This window comes from Argiope bruennichi, chromosome 6 (assembly GCF_947563725.1).
Source record: "Argiope bruennichi chromosome 6, qqArgBrue1.1, whole genome shotgun sequence".
Classification (NCBI taxonomy): Eukaryota; Metazoa; Arthropoda; class Arachnida; order Araneae; family Araneidae; genus Argiope; species Argiope bruennichi.
Window position 1 is genome coordinate 103,939,857 of NC_079156.1, and position 22,909 is coordinate 103,962,765.

Here is a 22,909-nt window from a genome sequence, read left to right on the forward strand (position 1 = left end):
GGTCATTCTTTAACTTTTCACTTCTGGTCAGGCCCAAGCGATCCTGCAAATTCCATAACCGGCGGGTAGGTTCTGTTTAAAACGAAAGGTGCAAGATGTAAAATGCGCTATCACCAAAGATGTCCACGCCTTACATCTTGCAATCCTTATTAGAAACAGAAATTGGCAAATCAGAGCAGAATTAGAGCGGTCGGTTAGGCTGGGTTAATAGCGAAAGAATTAAATCATATTTCGGTTAGACAAAGAGTCCATTTTTCACAAGAGCTTTCGATTTTGAATAAAAGCTACTTTTGCAATTAAATGACACATTTGATAATAAATAAAATATCCCTTAATTTTAAAACTGATATTGTTACAAAGTGCAGATATGCTCTAAAGCTTTATTTTTATGGCATGTGATTCGATTTTGCCAGAAGTCGTACTTGGGAACCAGTGTTTGACCGGAATCCGACCATAGGTGCCATTCCCTTGGAGCATATACCGTGCACAAATATTCTTACCCACTTAATCAAGTCTCTGATGTCCGCACATTATTTTTTGTGGGAAAGACTGGATTTCCGAATGCAACAATGGATTGTTGAATTCCCATGATAGGAAGAATGGAGCATTTGCAACTAGATCTGCCGCACCACAAGTCATGGGAATAACGTTTTAGTAGGAAAATGGCATGGCATCTCAACATGGCATAAGTTAGTACTTGAAATTTCATTTGTCTAATGATATGAATGGACTATATGGAATTGTCTTTGTTCATAAAAGATGTGATTGTATTTACAAATCCTATTCATCAATCAAAATAACTAAATACAATAAATGCATTAGAAATAACAAAACGAATTCATAGAATTTGCATAGATTCTATTATTGAGTTTAATCCATCTTAATCAATCAATTCAAGTGAAGACACTTCAAAAGATTCTTTATGAGATCTTCAATGCAGCCGGACAAGAAGTTATACAGGTGATATTTGGAGAGGTTCAATAATGATGACGGACCTTTTTTGGTTTTTAAAGATTTATTGTTTCTCCGCTTTCGGGAGTTTCCTTGAGCTCTGCCTTTCGGCGTGCTGCTACGTCGATGATGTTACAAAGACTTATGGTTTTTTACATATACCGCTAGAGGGCGTTACAAGTGAGAGGCGGGGCAACATGCTTACGTAACAATGTTTATCTCATTTTAAACCTATAACATTTTTTGATAACCTTAAGATTGCGCTTCAGAATAAAACTGATTTAATGATTAAAATAATTAAATACAACAAATGCATCAGAAATAACAAAATGGATTCATAGAATTTGCATATATTCTGTTATTGAGTTTCGGTCAATCTAAATCAATTCCGAGGTCCTAAATTTCCAGAAAGTGAAAGACATTTCACAGGATTCTTTATGAGATATTCCAATGTACAATGCAGTCGAACAATAAGTTATACAAATGATGTTTGTTTCTTTTTAAACCTATGACATTTCTTGATAACCTTAAGATTGTGTTCCAAAAGAAAACTGATTTAACGATTAAAATATCTAAATACAAAAGATGCATCAGAAATAATAAAATGGATTCGTAGAATTTGCATAGATTAAATTCCGATGTATCTAAATCGATCCCGAGTTCCTTAATTTCCGGAAAGTGAAGACACTTCAAAGAATTCGTGACGAGATCTTCCAATCCAGCCAAACAATAAATTATACTGATGAATTTTGTTTCATTTTTAATCAGTAACATTTCGTGATAACTTTAAAATGGAGTTCCAAAAGAATTTTTTAATAAAACTAAATAAAAGTTGACAAGTGTATTCTGTTACTTTTTGTGAGAGAGCTTATTCTGGGAACTTTATATTATCAAGATGAAAAAGTGGACCTATACAGATTTTATCCATTTCGAGTTTTTTAAGGAAAATAAAAAACTCTTTAGATATTTAGGCCAGGCTTATGTTGACGCCTGGCCTTAAAGTTGACAAGTACATATTCTATTACCTTTTGTGAAAGAGCTTTCTCTGGTAAATTGCAAAGTTCAAGAACGAAAAAATCGCCTTATGCAGATTTTATTCATTTCGATTCTTTCAAGAGAAGAAACTTTTTAAGATATTAAAGCCAGTCTTATATTGACGAGCAGATGACGCAGACAGGGCAGTTCAGTGTTTGTGACTCAGTCGTCACACGAACAATAATACACCACATGTGACCTCCCCACGCTGTTTGAATCCATTAAAAAAACCAGGACACTCTCTGGCTTGTGTCTCTAATTTTTGGAAACTTTTACGAAATGGTAGAAAATATGATTGAACTATTCTGTAATTCCCAACTATACTACACTACTCTATAGATACTAAATTAAAATTAATAAAAAAATATATGGTTCTGGAAAGGTGGGAGAGGGGGGTGGGGAAGATTCCCGAAACCTCCAGAACTCAAGGACTTTTTTCGTTATTTAACAATAATTTGTTACCCACCATTAGTTGCACCTCTAATGAAGCAACCATTGTCCAAGGATCAACAATGTTATTGGTGAGCCAATGTCTTTGTTATTGATAATAGCATTAAGCTATGTGAAGAGATAATTGAAAAATCAATTTCTCAGTTGTCGATGATGGTATTAAGGTATACGGGATGCACTGTAAGCAGAGTGACAGGGAAATCAATTTTTCTGTTGTATAATTGCACGTTGAAGAATACAGCAGTCAAGGTAACAGAGAAATCAGCCTTTCGTTTGTTGATGTAGTATCAAGGTATATACTGTTCAGCAACGGATTGTAAAACCCGGCGAGTTTTTCCGCATGCGTTAGGATAGGTTTAATTCGTCAAAATAGGGGTGAAAGGAAAGATGAAAGGAGGAGATGTTCACATTTACTAGTATCTAATAAGGGTAATCCAAGGTCAAAGGGAATACCGGAAATGTACTCATCGTTCCGCGTCTCACCCCTTAATGAGATGGAGTCGTCGAAATGTGGTCATCTCGGAATCCATTGACGAATAGTAAAAGGATACCTCAAGCAGGGTCATAAGTGAATCAATCTCTCTATTATCGATGCTGATATTAAAATATGTGGTAGAATATTTCATAGTAATTTATTTATAATATTAAAATTAGAAAAATTTTATGTAAAGTTAAAAAACACAGTCATTTATAGGATTTTCGATTAAGATGAAACGATCTTTGAGAATAAACATATTACAGTCATTTTGATAGAACAGTCAGAGCTTGAATTTATTTAAATATTTTATTTTAACAGCCATTCTAATTCTATGCGGAAGTGTTCTCAGCTCGTACATGTCCCGATCGTTACACACACCAACAAAGCCCAACCCAGGTGTTTGTGCCTCGCGTAGCAACCCATAGAGGCATCAAGTCAAACCTTCTGCCTTCATGGGATGAATGCAAATTACAGATGTTTTTAACCATTTATCAACAAACGATTATTTATATTAGCAAGTGACGAATAATAATCAAGGGCTGTTTCCACTTAACCACATTTTGACAAGGATCCAAAAAAAGAATAAAAAGAAGACGCTTGCTGCCAATTGAATTCGAATGCGTGTTAATGACTTCGTTACGCGTTGTCTTTCTTCTGCTAATGAACTTGAATGCATATGAGTCATAAAGGGGTTAATTGCATTTTCTCCCGGTAAGGTTCAAAGGGTTAGTTGGCATCCTCCCCCGCAGGTGGCTTGACAGGTGCAAACGAGGAATGACGTCAATCAGATTCGGCTTCCTCTTTTAATTTGAAAACGTTCTTTCTTCTGTTTACACCTTGAGTGAGCCGTAGGAAACGACATGCTTCCTTTGTGAAGGCATTATTCATTCGTTCAGAATCTTATTTCATGGAATCCTTAAAATTTCAAGGCATGGTGCAGGATAGTTAGGCAACATAATGATGAATTAAAGAAAATAACTTTCATTTAATATTAATGATAATAATATATTAGAAAAACATTTGCTTCGTTTAATTATTATTATTAATATTATAACTAGTCACTTTCGATAACCAGTAATTCGTTCACGATATTAAAAGTATTCATTGATTGATATTTACTGTTATTGATGAACTACATCTTATCACACCAAAGGAAAGCACGATTTTAAATTATACATCCACAGTCAAAATACAGTATTCTGAAATGTTAGCTATGCAAGAAAAATGATGAAATTAATAGGTGAAATCAATCTAGTTATTGATGCTGTGGACTTCATTAAATAATAATGGCTGTAGTAGAGGAATTCCATGGAGGATTTTTTCCATGGAAAAGGAGCAGTGACAGTATTTTTAAAGCTTTTTCGAAAATGGCAAGTGATGGGATAATTAACGGAATATGGAATTAATGGATTCAAAATGGCAACTATGAAGAGACAATTTCAACCGTGAAAATAAGAAAAAGTCACATGGTGCCATATCAAGGGAATATGGGGTTTGTAAAGTAATATTTGCCCAACGCTCGTTTACGAAATTAATAGCATTCATTGACTGATATTCATAACTATTGATGAACTATATATTATCACACCAAATAAAATCACCATTTTAAATTATACTTCCACAGTTAAAATAGAATATTCTTATAGTTTAGCTATGCAAGCAAATTGATGAAGTTAATAGGCGAAATCGATCCAATTATTGATGCTGAGTGTTGTATTAAATAGTAGTGGTTGTAGCTAGGGAATTCTGTCGTGGGCTTTTTTCCACAGAAAAGAGGCAGTGAAGTAGTATTTTTGAAGTTTCTTTCGGAAATGGGTTGTGTTGGGGGATCGAAGATTATTGATGAATTATCTAGGAGTCATGAGCTCTCATATAGAATGAAAACTACCGAAATTTAAAGCTGGGAACTCTGTCCCGTTATTCTTCCCCTAAAAAAATGTTTTAGTGTCAATGAGTGTTTTTTATTTCGCTCACAAATGGAGTGGGTGGATGAGGAACAGGTGTCCATTCATGACTTATCTAGGAGCTATGACTTTTCCTTTGAAATAAAAATGAGCAAAATCGGATTAGTGGTTAGGGTTGAAGGATTGGTTCGTTGATTTTTAATAATTTTTTAAATATACTATTGCGAATAAAAAGTACATGGAAATGGTGGCATAAAAAAGATACCAATTTTATCTGCATTTACATTAAAGTATTCTCCACTTGGCTGCAATGAACTTTTGCTAACAGTTCTCCTAATCATCCAAACGTGTCTTAAAGTCATTTTGGTGAAGATGTTTCAGACTTCATTGCAAATTTTCTTTTGAAATTAATGGATTCAAAAGGCCAATCATCGAGAGACAATCTCAGTAGTGGAAATAAGAAAAAATCGCATGGTGCAATATCAGGTGAATATGGAGCTTGCTAAGTAATATTTGTTGAATGTTTTGTCAAAAGCACGCAATTAATAATTGCACTAGAAAAGTGCGAATGATCTTGGTAAAAAAACTGATGAACTTTCTCGCCACATTTCAACCCGTTTTCAATGAAGTGCTTTAAGCAAACGCACAAAACACTCAGTAATAATTGTTATTGAATATGCAGAAAGTTGGTAGGAATTCATAATGCACAATACCATGATTATCAAAGGAAATAGTCAGCATTACCTTGATTTTTTTGAGCTAATTTAAAGTGGCTTTTTATACGGTCTTGATTCCTCTTTCAAACATCATTCACATGATTATGAAATCATTCACATTGTAAGTGAATTTCACTTTAAAAATGAAATATTTTGCTGTATAATGCTGCTAAAATATCTCACTATAAAAATTCATTAAAAGATAAGAAATTATTCAACAAAAAATTGATATCAGTAAAAAAAATTTTTGAATTTCAAAATAAATGATTTTTGTGCTGTAATATTTTCGGAAGTTAAGATAAAAAAAGCATCAAAATATCGCTTGATTTTTAAATAATTAAAATTTTAAAAACTTGCACTTGGATGTATATTTCCACCCTCCAGAATACATATAGCGTCACTTTGGTAGCATTAGATCAAACGATCGGGCCTATAGTGTGCTAACACTATACGTACTTCCTTCGGGGAGGGTTGTACCGTGGCCGGTGACGGCCCTTAGGACTCAACCACAGTTCCCGCCAATGTTGCTGTTGCGGCGGTCCGGTCATTCAGTTTTTATGGTTTAAATTCGTTTGCCTTCGTGGCGGGTCGAAGAGTTAGATGGCTGACTTCTATTTGCTCTCATGTTGGCAATGTCAAATCGTGCCATTTCGTAAATTTTTGTGGTACTTACATTGTTTCCATAGGATGATAACCTCAAAATTTTGTGAGATGGCGCTATCTGACGTCATACGAATATGAATACTTTCGGCGTACATCCAATAGCAACAATGCAATTATTGTGTTAACCATTTCAAATAACATGGTAAACTAAGCGGATTTATGATTTTTTTTTATTTAAATGACCAATTCATATGTAGTTAAGATTTAAAAATATTCATATGTAATCGGTATGCGATTCGTATCTAAATATTTTTTTCTGAAAAAACAATTTTACAAACAAACAAACAAAAAAAAAATGCCGAACGAAACTTTGTTTTCTAGGTACTAATCATAAATTTCAAACTAAGTATGAGAGATTTAATCAAAATTAACTATAACCAATATTGCCACGAACTAGCTGGTCATCAATGGCGGATAACAAAGAATGATTTGAAGGACAGATTAACATAATTTAATAAATCTTTACACATTATTTAGTTTCTCACCAACTATTACGACATTAACTGCACAGAACCACAAAAAAATTTGGAGCGTCTTAAATATCTAAGCAGAGAAACTCAAGCTAAAAATATATTTTTTTAAGAACTGACTTCTTTCTTTTTTACTAACACTAGGTTTACAAAGGGGGAATTTTGACCCTTCTGAGAAAACTTTTCGTTAATTTTCTTCAACAAAATTATTGCAGTGTTTAATGAGAATATTTTAATTAATTTTTACTTGCATTTATTTTTTAGTTTCGAAGGAATGTATATAGTATTGTTACGAAATTTCTGGGGTTCGTTTGGATAGTGGGAGTTATATGGTGTGGAGAACGCTCAATCAGCAGGCGGCAGTAGAAAATAAAACAACGACGTTTATTTACACGAAGACACACAGTACAGCACAAAGACGACAATTATATACAGCACAGAAGACGATTATCTTCAGCCGAGACGTGCTGCATACAACAGCATACACAGCAGCATACAACAGACTCGACTGCAGACAGTAGCACACAGCTTAGTTCAGCACTAGCTTCACTCCGTCGCTGCTCCGCTTATCACTGGAAGGCCAGTTCTTTACCGTCGGTTCCGACTACGACGACTTTTCAACTCCACTGGTCCACGACTACGACTCCGATCTGGTTCCCCACGACGACTACTCTTTCGCTTCCGACTACTCTTCGATTCCACTGGTTCGCCACTCAATTCCCCGTCGAGTCCTCGGCAGCTGCAGCTCCTTTTATAGGTCTCAGGAGGCGGGGCTAGAAGCCTCTCAACGAATCAGGAACGTTCGAGGCATATCTCCGTTCCTACTGGACGGATCGGGAAAATTCTCGATGTTTCGGGTATAATCTATTTTGGCACCAAAGTCGCCAAATTCGAAGCCAAATGGTCGCCAAGCTCTGGGACCTCCCATGGAACCCACTATGCTGGGAAGCCGCATCACAGATTCGTAACAGTATACTTACTTTTACCGAAGGGAACATTTTGACCATTCGAATAAATATTGTTGAGAATACGTACATTTCTATTTAAATATGTAGCGGCTTGATAGGGATGCACATAGATATAGGTATAACTATACAAATAAGTAAGTATTAGAAAAATGTGTGTATATAAGAAGCAAAAGACGAAGCAGAAAGTCATTCAGATAGAAGCTATTATATTTGTTAGTAAGAAGACGTGTGAGTCAATGTTTTGGTAGAAGAATAGATGATCTTAAAGGCCTAGATTAGAAAATAAACACTTTTTTTTGTAAATAAAACAGAGGAGCTGCCTTTGCATCACACCACACTTCAACAAATATATTGAAAATATATAAGTTTTTTTTTTCTACTTTAACTTCATAATAGATAGGTCAATTTATATTTTTTCTAATTAAATACCGAAAGGGGTCAAAATGATCCCTTTGATAGAAAAGGTATATGCCAACTCATGGTAAACCTAGTGATAAAAAAAAGAAAAAAAGAAACACCACTTGACGCCAAACATACATTCCGCTGTGTTCTTTTCCTACTTTTCACCCTTCCCTATTTTGTACACTATTAAATTCAGCCACAGATTGCCATCTTGGCACATATTTTCTGTCGCAAGTAAACACACATGTAGAGGAAACGACTATTGTGAAACCTGTATGAGCCTACCCTTTATTTCTTCGATAAGCGATCTCAGCCTGAGCCCCTCCTCGTCGAATTGACTCGGGGTAATTTCCTTCGCGACGACCTTTGCTGGTACCACGCATTTTGTGAGCATCTGGACACTGGCCCAAGGTCACCAGAGCCCACACAATGTTTTGTTGTCTTTCGCAATTAAAATATTCCATCCAGCTTGCTCAAACATTGCGAAGGCTAAGCAGGGGAGGAGTTCAAATGGTATTGCATATTTCGCAAGGATGCCGGGTTCTTGGTGACTTGGCATGATTGTCCGATAACAAGGGGCACAGGAATAAATGGTTGCTCATACGTATTCTGTTTTTGGTGTAAAAGTTTCTTGAAACGTTAAAACAAAACTATTTGTTTATGAAGAACGGTCTCCTAAGAGTCTGGATCGTAATAAAGACTTGGACGATTCCAGTGTTTTGTTATATTCTTCTTACTGAGGCTTGAGATTTTTAATAATTCTACCAAATATTAACAAGACAATTAGAGCCCAAACTGTAGCAAAAATTTGTCTATTCCAGTGATTGAAATCATTTTTCTAAGCTTGAAATATTTCTGCTTATTGTTAATAAAAAAACCAAGTTTTAATATTTCTGCCGATTGAAATAAAAACCGATCAATGAAGGGTTTTTTTTTTTTTTTTTTTTTTTTTTTTTTTTTTTTTTTTAAGTTTAGTTACATTAATGCCTGTTGCAAAGCAACACTACGGCTATTTTGGGACGGACCTCGTAATTTTGAACCACGGTCAGATGACAAGGACGACATCTGAGCTGGCACCCCTCTCTCCGCACCACACCACACCAGCAGTAGGACGTTTGGCCCTGACAGATTTAACGTGCAACAGACCCCCCTACATGATGGTTTTTCGGTGGAACCGGGTCTCGAACCGGAAACCGGTTAATAAGCTGAGACCTTACCACCAGGCCCCCGCGGCCCAACCGATCAATGAAAACCGATAACCAAAAAATGCAGATCGCTGTGAATAGTTGATCGATTCTAGTTTTTGTACTATTCATTCTATTATGGTTTGCGATTTTTAATATTTCTGTCAAAAATGATTACAAGAAAATAGACATTATTACTCATAATTCGAAATTATTAATTAATAATCAACACCAGTAATTAATAAACAAATAAATTATTAATTAATCAATAATGTCTATTCAAAAGTATTCTAATTTTTGGTATAAAAATTATTGAATTGTTGAAACCAAAGAAATTATCAATGTAAACCATTTCCCTAAAAATGCAGATCATAGCGAAGACTTGGTCGGTTCCAATTCTTGTACTATTCTTCTTTTTAAGATTTTGAAATTTTTTAATGCTTTTGCCAAAAACAAAAAAGTGCAAATTAACAAAAATTCATATTAATTTTAGAATAATAATCCATAATAAAATTAATCGATTGTATTTATCCCTAAATATTTCAATTGTTGCTATAAAAGATTCTAGAATTACCGAAACGAAAATAATTTTAATGAAAAATGATTCCCTAAGAGTTTAGATCATAGTACGGTCTTAATCAGTTCCAGTTTTTGTACTATTACACACTTTTATTAAAATTTGAACGTTTAAATATTTTTGCCAAAAGAAAAGGAACAGAATTTAAGACAAATTCATATTAATTTCAGAATAATAATTCATAATAAAATTAAACGATTGTACTTATCCTAAATGTTTCAATTTTTGCCTTAAAAGATTCTAGAATTACCGAAACGAAAATAATTTTAATGAAAATTGATTTCCTAAGAGTTTAGATCATAGTACAGTCTTAATCTTAGTTTTTGTACTATTACACACTTTTATTAAAATTTGAACGTTTAAATATTTTTGCCAAAAGAAAAGGAACAGAATTTAAGACAAATTCATATTAATTTCAGAATAATAATTCATAATAAAATTAAACGATTGTACTTATCCTAAATGTTTCAATTTTTGCCTTAAAAGATTCTAGAATTACCGAAACGAAAATAATTTTAATGAAAATTGATTTCCTAAGAGTTTAGATCATAGTACAGTCTTAATCTTAGTTTTTGTACTATTACACACTTTTATTAAAATTTGAACGTTTAAATATTTTTGCCAAAAGAAAAGGAACATAATTTAAGATAAATTCATATTAATTTCAGAATAATAATTCATAATAAAATTAATCGATTGTATTTATTCCTAAATATTTCAATTTTTGCTATAAAAGATTCTAGAATTACCGCAGCGAAAATAATTTTAATGAAAATTGATTTCCTAAGAGTTTAGATCATAGTACAGTCTTAATCTTAGTTTTTGTACTATTACACACTTTTATTAAAATTTGAACGTTTAAATATTTTTGCCAAAAGAAAAGGAACAGAATTTAAGACAAATTCATATTAATTTCAGAATAATAATTCATAATAAAATTAAACGATTGTACTTATCCTAAATGTTTCAATTTTTGCCTTAAAAGATTCTAGAATTACCGAAACGAAAATAATTTTAATGAAAATTGATTTCCTAAGAGTTTAGATCATAGTACAGTCTTAATCTTAGTTTTTGTACTATTACACACTTTTATTAAAATTTGAACGTTTAAATATTTTTGCCAAAAGAAAAGGAACATAATTTAAGATAAATTCATATTAATTTCAGAATAATAATTCATAATAAAATTAATCGATTGTATTTATTCCTAAATATTTCAATTTTTGCTATAAAAGATTCTAGAATTACCGCAGCGAAAATAATTTTAATGAAAATTGATTTCCTAAGAGTTTAGATCATAGTACAGTCTTAATCTTAGTTTTTGTACTATTACACACTTTTATTAAAATTTGAACGTTTAAATATTTTTGCCAAAAGAAAAGGAACATAATTTAAGATAAATTCATATTAATTTCAGAATAATAATTCATAATAAAATTAATCGATTGTATTTATTCCTAAATATTTCAATTTTTGCTATAAAAGATTCTAGAATTACCGCAGCGAAAATAATTTTAATGAAAAATGATTCCCTAAGAGTTTAGATCATACAACGGCCTTAATCAGTTCCAGTTTTTGTACTATTACACACTTTTATTAAAATTTAGACGTTTAGATATTTTTGCCAAAAAAAAGGAGCATAATTTAACATAAATTCATATTAATTTCAAAATAATAATTCATGATAATACTAAACAAATATTTTTCCAGCACTAATATCACAAAATAAACATGTAGAAAACGTCGAAGCTGTGCGACCTTTTACAATCTCCTTTGTCCTTAGATTTTGCAATTTATCTATTCTTTAAAACATTGTACGTTGGCATGTGTGTGCGCGTATCGCTGCTGTATGATAAACAAGGAAATTGGCAGAGAAATATTTTGGAAGGTAAGACTGTGCAACTAGAAACAATTCTTCCATTTTTATTTAATTCAAAATTAATCGAAATTTTAACCTTCATTCATGACTATATTTTTTATCGTAAGTTATGCAAATATTACAGCTCAAACTTAATTTTATATCATTTTAAAATTAATTTTTTTTTCAGTGATAAATTTTATTGCAGTAAAGTTTTTCTTTGAAATGTGATAATTTTTTGAAAATATATTTTGCTATTTTTCAACAATTTATTTTGCAGTTTCGATGAAATTCAAACAACTTTCATTGTTTCATCAAATATTTAATCTTATGATTTTTTTTTCACTTTTGCAGTCTAAGAAAAAAAAAAAGAAAGATTCTAAGAACTATATGCTAAATTTACTAAGAAATCAGGAAATAAAATTACACAATAACAAGAGAACAACTTGCAATTTGAAATAAGTTAACCAGACACTTCAATTTTTAATGAACCTACAATGACTTGAGACTCGACTTCATTAGGCAAAATCTCATTTCATCGAGGAAATCATGAACATCAAGTTATGCATAAAAGATTTAATTTTCTTTAAATTTAAACAGTATTCCCAGAAAACTATCCAGTCACCAAATGAGGCTACTGGTTCATAAAATAATTTTTATTCAAAAAGAATTCTTCAAAAATTGGCAGATAATTATTTTTAATGAAACTTTTCCATTAATATGTGTATTTTAACTACAAAATTGTAAAATTGAACAGAAAGTTAACATTGGACAAGGATCACAACATATTACGATTGGAAGACTTACAGTAGAAAATCTTAGGATTTTAATTATTATTTTCAGAATTAGACAAAAGGATTTGCATTCTCTAGAAAAATCAAGAAAAGATATTATTTATATTTTTCTCGAAATAACTAATTCTTAATTACCTAAGTGTAGTTCTTACATCATGATTCGTATTTATTCGAAATTAAGAAAATAATTTTAAAGGATATTCGAATATTTAATCAAAAATATGGTCGCCATGCCAACTGTTTTTTTTTTCATTCATCTGTTTTTAAAATTTTATTTATTAATTTTACTCTTAATTATAACAATAAGAAAGTGCAAGACAATTTTTTAACAATTTAACAACTCGAATGAATACAAATCCATGGACTAAAATTATGAAAAATATTGTTGTAAAAAATAATAATTTTTAGAATTTTTTTTAAAATTAAGGAAAAAATCGTGCGAATATAAAATTGATGCCGTTGAAAATCTTCTTCTTATTATTTTGAATTTTAATAGTGGTGTAAAAATGTTTTTGTACATAATATACTCCAAAATAATGTACATATATGTACAATAATATGCATACATATTTAGATATGTACAATAATATGAATATTTCAATTAATTTTGAACTAAAAATTTAATACCATCTTGGTGGACCTCTACTACTCAAGCAGTAACTGTGTGCCAAATTTGGTATATAAGCATTTTAACATGCTGATGTTTATATATTTGCATGGTATCTATAAATTTAGTTATACTCAACAGATGATGAAAAAAAAATTTCAGTACTCTTTTCAAGGCAGTGCGTTGGAACTTCAGCTCCAAATTTAAAATATCGTTATTTCTAGTTAGTACCTGCTTAATTCGAAAAAGTTCCAAAATTTTTAATTAGATTTTCAAGTAAAGATTAATTACAATTTTAAGTTTTTTTTCTAAATTATCACAGAGCATATTATTGCAAAAAGAAAACAATTGTTTCACAACTTAAAAATTAAAAAAAAAATAGCTTTACAACGATTTCAGTTTTATTTCCTTTTAATTCTTTCTTAAATTCTAAGAATTAAAAACTATTTATAAGTATATTTTGCTTCAATGCTTTTATTACTTTAGTTACAGCTTTTATACTAACTCGCGTTGCGAAATATTCAAAGCATTTTCTTTCCCATTCTTGTTTCTAGAAATTAGGAGTATATTTTTATGTCTAAAACTAGCATAAGTGAATGAAGCCGAAAATATTGTCATGTAGCAATGTTTTTTCAATAAAAGTTCGAATTTTTTTTTGGTATAAATCGAAAAGTTTTTTTCCCCCATTTTTTTTTCATTTGAAATATAATATTCTACAATGTATATCGAAATTGAAAATTTTGAAAAATATCTAAAATTTTACAAATTATAAATCGTTTAGGAATAAATGAAAAGCTTATTGCCATGCGATGGATTAAAATTCTGAGAAGCATTCAATTATCTGGGCAAATAAAATTCAGTATAAATTATAAAACTGTTAAAAAAAAAGTGTAAATTTTACTACAATTAAAATTTTGAGAAGGATTTAGTTATCTCTAAAAGTAGATTGTAATCTGTAAAAGTAAAACTGATTAATCAAGACATCCGCAAAATGATTGTTAACTTTTCTGTTATAGCAATTTCGATTGCGACTGCAGAAGGAGTTTTTATCCATTTACTAATAAGTAGAATAAGAAGGTGGGTATCGCACCAAGAAAAATGACGATTAAGTGAAAAATAGATTACATGGACAGTTATATTTTTAATGGTATTATGATATCATAGGATTTGAATCCTGTAAGGAAGTTCATTTACAGAATTAACAGAATATGTGTAATGCTGTTAAGATAAACATAGTCCTGATATCTTTCACAATCTGATGCATAGAAATACTTTTTTTAGGGAGTCATAAACATCAAAGTTACACATAAGATATTGTTTTTTTAAAAAAAAGTAAATCAGCTAATATTCCAATCAGAACCGCTGATCGACAAAGGCGGCCACTTAAATACATAAGAAATTGTTGCCATTACCATATATGGAAATAAAATTTATATCAACAAGATGATTCAAAATTCCTTCAACAAATTTAATGGATAGATCATGCACTCAGAAACAACCTTTTTTTTCCCTCAATATAAAACATTGATTCGCAAACGTAAAGGACGATCACTATTTGCCAGTGATTTTAGAAACCGCTTCGCCCTCTTTCATAATATACGGATTTAGCTGAAGGACCGGAACCCTTCGACAACAATGAGACAGGGATTATGGTTGAGTCCTAAGGATAATCCCCGGCCGCGGTATAATCCTTCCCTTAGATTGTACGTTCCTTCCTCGGTTCAGTTTCACATCATTACTATACCCATAAAGGGGGAGACAAAAACCATCATATTAAAATGCACACAGTTCCTTAACTGGAGTGTCACCTTAATAGGGCTCAATGAATTTAGTAAGAGAAAGAAACAGATGTCCTAGATTATGTGCATAATATATTTTTAATGGAATGCAAATTTGCAATATCGCAGCAGCACTTTCCAATAAATAACATCATTTCATCTCGCAGCCGACGCCCTTGCATAGGGATAGCTCATCTTCTCCGTGATCTGGGCGTCCCGGGTTCGAATCCCAGTTCGGGCATGGTTGTTCTTCATCTGTGTTCTATCTGTGTGGTGTGTGAATGTACCCCCCCCCCTGTAAAAAGGGGTTATGCCAGTGAATGTGTAAGTTTCATCTTCATATGACCTAGAAGTCAGACTTCTGCCCTCGGGTGCTCAGGGGTCTTTACCCTCGGAAGCTACTGCACCCCCTTTCCGTGGTAACGCGGACACGACATCATCATTTCATCTCGCAAGCAATATGGCAGATGCAGTGATAGAAGAGTGCAATTACAGCAAACCTTTGAGTACTTAAAATTAGTGTTCAAAGGATTTATCCAAAATTATACACACTTCTGATGCTGTTATTCATGCATATGGGTTGCTGCGCTATTGTAAATTCGTATTTCTTTAAACATGTGTTGTACCTTTTGTCTAATGTACAATATTTTTTTATTTAATTCCCTATTATGTCACTCAATCCTCGTCATATTCAATTTGCAACCCCATGTTCTACCTTAAAAATGACTTTTTTTTCTCTGATTGCTTGACTTATTCTTAAATTTTATCTAGGGATTTAAAAATCTTTCCGTATATAAGTAATTCCCACGTACTTCTCCAAAATGAAATTTTTATGGAAGTTTTTATTCCCATGGATGTAATTTACTGGCCACTTATAGCTACAGATGCAAATTTTTATGAGGCTCGCTGTTCCATAACATTTCTGGGAAGTTTTGCCGGGATAAAAATCTAACCTATACGTATAAACTTTACGGATTTCACAGCAATTTCCTTTTCAGTTCACTTTTTTTTCGCGGTTTGAAATCAGTTGTAATTTTTCTTAAGCTACATAGCAGAACTATTTGATTTTCATTTAATCATATTTAAAAATTTGTATACAAAATTAAATAAAGAATTCATTTTATAAGAGATTATATGGGAAGGTATAAAAAGTTTCCGAATTTAAGAATATTAGAAAAAAAAATGCAAGCGAAATAGTAAAAGTATTTTTATTTTTTGGAAAATGAATGCTCTTTTAAAAGTTTTTTTAATGTTATTCAAAATGGCATTAAAATTGCTTGAATTAACTATTACAAAATAAGATATACATTAAAAACTTAAATTTTAACTTAATACAAATTAAATCAAACAATTTGTATTAACCCGTTCACTGTCAGAGAAATTTGCAGACGCTTACTTTTACAGCAGTTTCCTACAAGATATTTCGTAAATAGCAGTGAATGGGTTAACTATTGTTTAAAAATGAAATATTATTGGGCTAGGTATTTTTGGAACACTAATTGAATTGTTTTGATTATCAGATATGAAATTAAAGCGATCATATGGGGATTAAGATCTAAACAAAAAGACTTATTTTCATTTAATTTTTTAATAGAAGATTTTTCCAGGATGAATCGGAAGAAATGAAAGCTATCATATATGATTTAAAATTAAAAGATTTATCTCTTAGAAACTAGGATATTTTTTTGAAATTTTTTTATAAACTTATTTTAAAGTGCCTTTTAAAGAACGAATCGAATTGTTTTATTTATTAAATTATAACTGAGTTAATTATCGGATTACTTTAATTATTAACTTTAATTTAAATATTAGATGGAATATTTTTTTTATATCTTAATCATATGAATTATGAACTATAGGATAGGATAAATCTTGAATTAAGATCTAATAGAAGTTTATTCGTAAAAAATATTCCCTCTAAAAGATTTTATTGTCATGATACATATATTCACGCATACATCGAACTTTTTTTATTATGAAATTATTGACACTGAACTCGCTTAACGATATGTTGATATAAAATCTTACAATTATGCAAAATAACAGAATTCTTTTTTTCCTTCTTCTCTATGTGCATTAGACGTGGAAATTGCCTGTGACGTTTTCCTGGAAGTAGCATGTGAAGGAATGAAAAAAAAAATGTCTAAAGAAGAGCATTATCTTTTGATATTTTATTCATGAGACAATTTTAAAGAACAAACGATAAAAAAAAATATTAAAAAATGATTAAATTATAAATAAATAACCATCATATCTGAAAACCTTCATGTGGGAAAAAAAACCCCGAGAACATTCTTTCGTCGAATGCTTTTACTTAAAATTGTACATAATCTGCGATCAAAAATGATGTTCCTAGTTGTTATACAAAATAGTATTCTGAACTGGCATCCATGAAAAGTCTAAAGATAACTAAAATTACTTTTTGCATTAACAATCTAACTTTTATTTTTTTTATGATTTTCATGCATTTCCATAATACGATCGTTTGGTGTTTAGCTTTGAACTGTAATGAAGAGATTCAAATGTACATTTCGTAGCTTTTTTCTTATACTGATTATGTTTAAAATATAATGCAGATCTGTAATTTTGTTATCAAAACAGCATTCCGAATTTTTTTTCATGTTGCTCGTTACGGTTTCGAGTAATCGAGTTCACATATCTTCTGATATATAGATGGAGAGATTTCTAGCAGATGGTTTTTGTTGAAAATAAAAATAACATTCTGGTATTTTACTGCCTTAGACGACGTGGATTATTAAGCTTTTCCTTCTATAACTGTTCAATTTATATAGATTTCTTCTGTTCAGGTGATTTTATCCTGGATTCTCGAACAGATATCCATGTACACAGATGTACTGCAACAGGATCTATTTTAAGAAATCATTCTGCGACAACATATGCGTCTGTTTAAGATAAATTTTTTAGTTTAGTTTAATTATATTAACATCTCTTTCTAAAGCAACACTAGAACAATTTTAGGACGGCCATCACAATTTTGAACCGTAGTCAGATGAAAAGGATTACACCTGATCTGGTACACCCCTCTCCAAACTTCCACACCACACCAGTGGGGGCACGTTTGGTCCGGACGGATTTAACGAGCACCAAACCCGCTTACACGTCGGTTCTTCGGTGGAAACGGGCCTCGAACCTTCCGATTTCGAAGTCGAGACCTTACCACCAGGCCACCGCGGGCTGTGTCTGTTTAAGAGTAAAATGGGCGTGAAATTTCTGTTTATGGCTAACAATGCTTATCTTTCCTAGTTTAACATCGTGAATGAATGTGACGAAGAAGAGGATATGACAAATTTGTAATAGCAGGTATTATCCCCTGATTTAAATATTATTAAGCATGTGTAGGACATGCTTAGATGACGGGGCTGCCCATGATCCACTTTCTATATTTATTAGACAACTCAAGAGAGTATCGATTGATGAAAGTTAAGGTTTTTCCCAACATCAGCTCTATAATATCGTGCGCAGACATGGTGTTACCTCAAACTTACACTGTAATTACAACTGTCCACCGCAAACGTATAACTTTTTTAATATTTGCATAAATCTTTTGCTATTAAATTTTTTTCGTCCAAGTTTTATAAATTTTCCTAATTGTTTTATGGAACATGTTTCTTATTTTTATTAGGGGCTGCAGAGCATGCACCATGGTTTTTCTTATTTTATCTTTACATCACTTACGTTGTGCTTTTGCAGCTTAATTTCTACAAACTGTCGTGCGCAGACATGGTGCTGCCTCAAATTTACATTGTAACTGCAATTCATAACTTATAAACTTGACTGTAATTATCTGTTTAATAATTTAAACTGTTTTTTAATGTTTATTTTTTAATACCTACATTTTAGAAAAAAGTAACTAAAGAAAAAATATCCTTTTAAAATTAAAAATAATTATTTCTTATAATTAAAATAAATAATATAAATAGTCTTTGTTATAAACAAGAATTTAATTATCAGGATACATTACAAAAATAGTTAACTCCTGCAAGATTCACTATTAAGAAATATTATTTTGCAAACACAAAATGGCATATAAATAACTAATTAAATAAATAGTTAATATTCCCGTATAAAAGTAAGTAATTAATTATGCCTTCATCCATTTGTAATAATATTTTTATAATTCTATGTTAATGCAGACTTAATCCAAATATTTTGTAATTTACAAAATACGTATTTTTTAAAAATTTATTTATCTGCTTACAAGAATAATAACATATTTCAATCATCTATCTTCGTCTTATACTCAGAGATTTTATGGTCAAAAAAGTGCCAATATACAAAAAAAAATATATATATACACCGAATTTTGTCTTTCTAATTTAATATCCTTTTATTATATTTAGTTATCCTTTATTATATTTAGTTATCTTTTTATTATATTTATTAGAGTTATTATATTTAGAGACTGAGAGAAATGACTTAATTTTTTTTTCAGATTTAGGAAAATCTAAAATGTGATAATTGAGTTTTTTTTTTTTTTTTTGACAAGTATAACACTATTTCATGTGCAAGAAATCAGTTAAAAAAATCGTCTGCAGTTGGAAATTTTGAGAAAGAATTAAGGAGAAATATTTTCATATTTAATAATATTTTTGTATTGCAGAGCCGACGTATGAACTCCCACGCTTTAACGCTCAAATTCATTTCATCAGTTGGGACAATATTAAGGAATATGCTGAAATGCATATTCATATTTTCTGGATTTCATTAGATCTGTTTTCAACAGAAAGGATTCTACAAAAAAAATAAATAAATAAACTTCCCAACCTTGAATTTAAATTGATGACCATTGTTTTGTTCTTTTGAAGGTAAAACGAGTTGACTTTGATTCGACTACACATAATATGATCTAAAACTTCCTAGTCTCCGCTTACAAACGTGAAAACATCTGCTTTTCACGATCGAACTTTATGACCTCGCATCGTTCGTTATTTATAGTTTGCGTTGCTGTTTTATGCTGGTTATTTTAATTCGGCAATCCTATTACGCAATTTATCGTTTGCAAATAATTTTATTCTCTTATAAATTAATATCTGTCGAAATACTGATACAATGTTATTTTTTAACAGGGAAATCCAAATGTCCAAAGCAACTCTAATCCACTAAAATTTAGTTTATTATTATTTAACAAAAAATAATGTAAAGAAAAAAATTAGAAATGCTTCATGCTTAAAATTATTCATTTCATTTTGATAATTTATACATAATTTCATCGATATTAATTCATTAAATTATTCATTTCATTCAAATAAATTCGTTAATTTCATATATATTAATTAATCAAAATTGTTAAATTCCTTCAAATTAATTAATTCATTACTTTCATACATAATATATAGTTAAATCTGTCATTAATCATTTGGTACGAGATCGTATTGCCATTTAGGAATATGTAAATGATATACAATTTTAAATAATATTTGTTGATTAAAGGCAGTACTATAATATAATAATATTATAGCAAAACTGAAATTTGATATGTTGAAAGCAAGTTAAAGTCAAACGTTATCACCAGACCGAAGAAAGCTTAAAAATTCCTATTTCCTAAACGAATGAAGATAAAAAGATAAACTGAGAGAACAGAAATGAAGCAATTTTTACTTTCTCGTGTACGAAATATAGAGAAAAAATTCGAGATTTTAACAAAAAACATTTCAAGCACTCTGAGCTCGTAAAAACATTTTTTGGCATTATTTCTATCCGTCCATTCATTTGTCTATCTGTGTGGGTTAAAAGATAATTAAAAAAAAAGATTGTAGTAGATGGAATGAAATTCGATATATGGTTTTTATATCAAATTTGTAGATCCGTCAAATTTTGGGTAACTCTATTCAAAGATTGTCTCTCTGTCTGGCTGACTGTTAGAATATGAGTTAACATGATGAGTACAAAATGAAAAGAGTTAGATAAACAAAATTCAGTGCACAGATTTAATATCAATAATGTAGACACCTATTAAATTTTGAACAAATTTCCGCAAAGGGTTGACGATTAGTACTTTCAGAAGCATGTAAATACAATAATAATGTAAATACAATATGTAAATATGCACGTAAATACAATATGTAAATATGCACGTAAATACAATATGTAAATATGCACGTAAATACAATATGTAAATACAATAAATACCATAATGCAGAAAGACAATGACTTATATATATCAAATTTGGTATGAGAATTTGCAACACTTGTAATTCTGCGTCAGTTTTTGGTTCCGAACGTTTGAGAAAACGCGTATAGAACACAAATTCAATTTTCGGACGCTATGAATCGCAGGCCAGGGGATAATCATGAAAAAACTCGCCAAAGATAGAACGACAGATTTGTAAAAGTGCTAAATTCACCCCAAAAGTTGTTATGTCGTTAAGTGTTGTAAGGCAATGCCACGCAAGGCGTTCTTTGCTTTACCCAAGGTCCATACTATTTTGTCTTGGGTTAGAAATAACACTTTATTGGAAAGTAATGCGAGAAAGATTTGGGGAGACCTACTTATTTTTATTTTTTTCTTTCATAAAACCAAAGTTTGTACCAAAGTTTACAATTTAAAACGGCCAAATATTTCTGCAATTCATAGAGCATTGTTTAATTTATGGTCACTGATCAGATTAAGGTCTTCTAGTATGTCGTGTAGTTTGCAAAAATCCAGCTATCAGATGTGAAATTACGCTTTTCGCTGTCCCCTCTTAACTACTTTCTAACCTGATTTACTTCACATTAAAACTATCTTGAATTTTTTTCTTGAATGGAGCCATGATAAATAAAACAGAGAATTAATGCTAGATTATTGATTAGATTATAAAAATTAACAGGCAGAAGTAATTTCTCTTCGATATTTTTATATATTCACATAATATAACAAATTTTGTAGTTCACTCCTTAGCAAAATTAATAAAATCAAGTATATTTATTGCACCACTTGGAATGATAAGACTTAAAATTTGAAATTTATCTATAATTTTGGTATCAAAACTTCTAACAAATTTCATATATTTAATTTGTTTTATTTCCTATTTATTTTGTTGACTTACACAATAGCGGATAATCAGGCTGTCTAACCCTTAAATACAAAAATTAGACACAGTTTTATAATTTGTTTTTAAAGATCAAAAGCTAAAATTTATCCATTTAATTTATTGTGTTTTCTCATTATTGAGTTCACATATGCACAAATAACTATACACTTCAATCATAGAAAACAAACAAAAGAAAAAAAAACTAAAGATTTATCGAAATTTCAATATCAATTTTTAAATAATTTATATAGAGCTGCCTCTAAGATCTTTTAATAGAGAAAAAAAAGTCTTACGAATATAGTCGATGGTTGCTACTAACATAATTTTTTTTATTAATCTTTAAACGATATTTTCAGTCAAATAAATAAATTTGTTTTAAAAATAAAATTATTAAATACATTCATATTTGCCTATTTATATCTAATAATAATAATGCATGCAAAATAACAATAAGCCTAATATTTCATATATCATTATATTTTTCTGCTTGTAGGATTCTAATGTTTTATACCCTTCACCGTAGTCTTGTAAAATAATTTTTTATGCAACAATTACCCTAGAAGTGATAATATTTTGTTCAATCTGAAAATTATAAAAAATTTCTCGTACTTCCGAATTGTTTATAGGTGAAGGTGTTACACGAAATTTAATTTTTAATATGAATTCCATTGTAATAGCGACATCCAATTCGATCCCAACGAGTTTATTAAGAAAAAAATAAACTTGACCAGAAACACCATGATTTAATGTGAATACATAAATTAGATGAATCTTTAATGATAAAAATCTTTCTGTATTTCTGTTTTATTTTTATTAGTAAAAAAAATATTTATTCAAATAAAAAAAAGCCCCGTCCTATTCTTATTCTTTTATCAATTCACTTCTTTTTCTTTTCCAATTCTTGTTATATCGATTGTTTAGAGTAGTCAAAAAAATCGTCACTATTTTCACTAACCCACATTGCATGGAATGTTCGCGTCCTTCAAAAGAACGAATTGACACTTGTAGAAACTCACCTGGCCGGGCTTTTGCTCCTATAG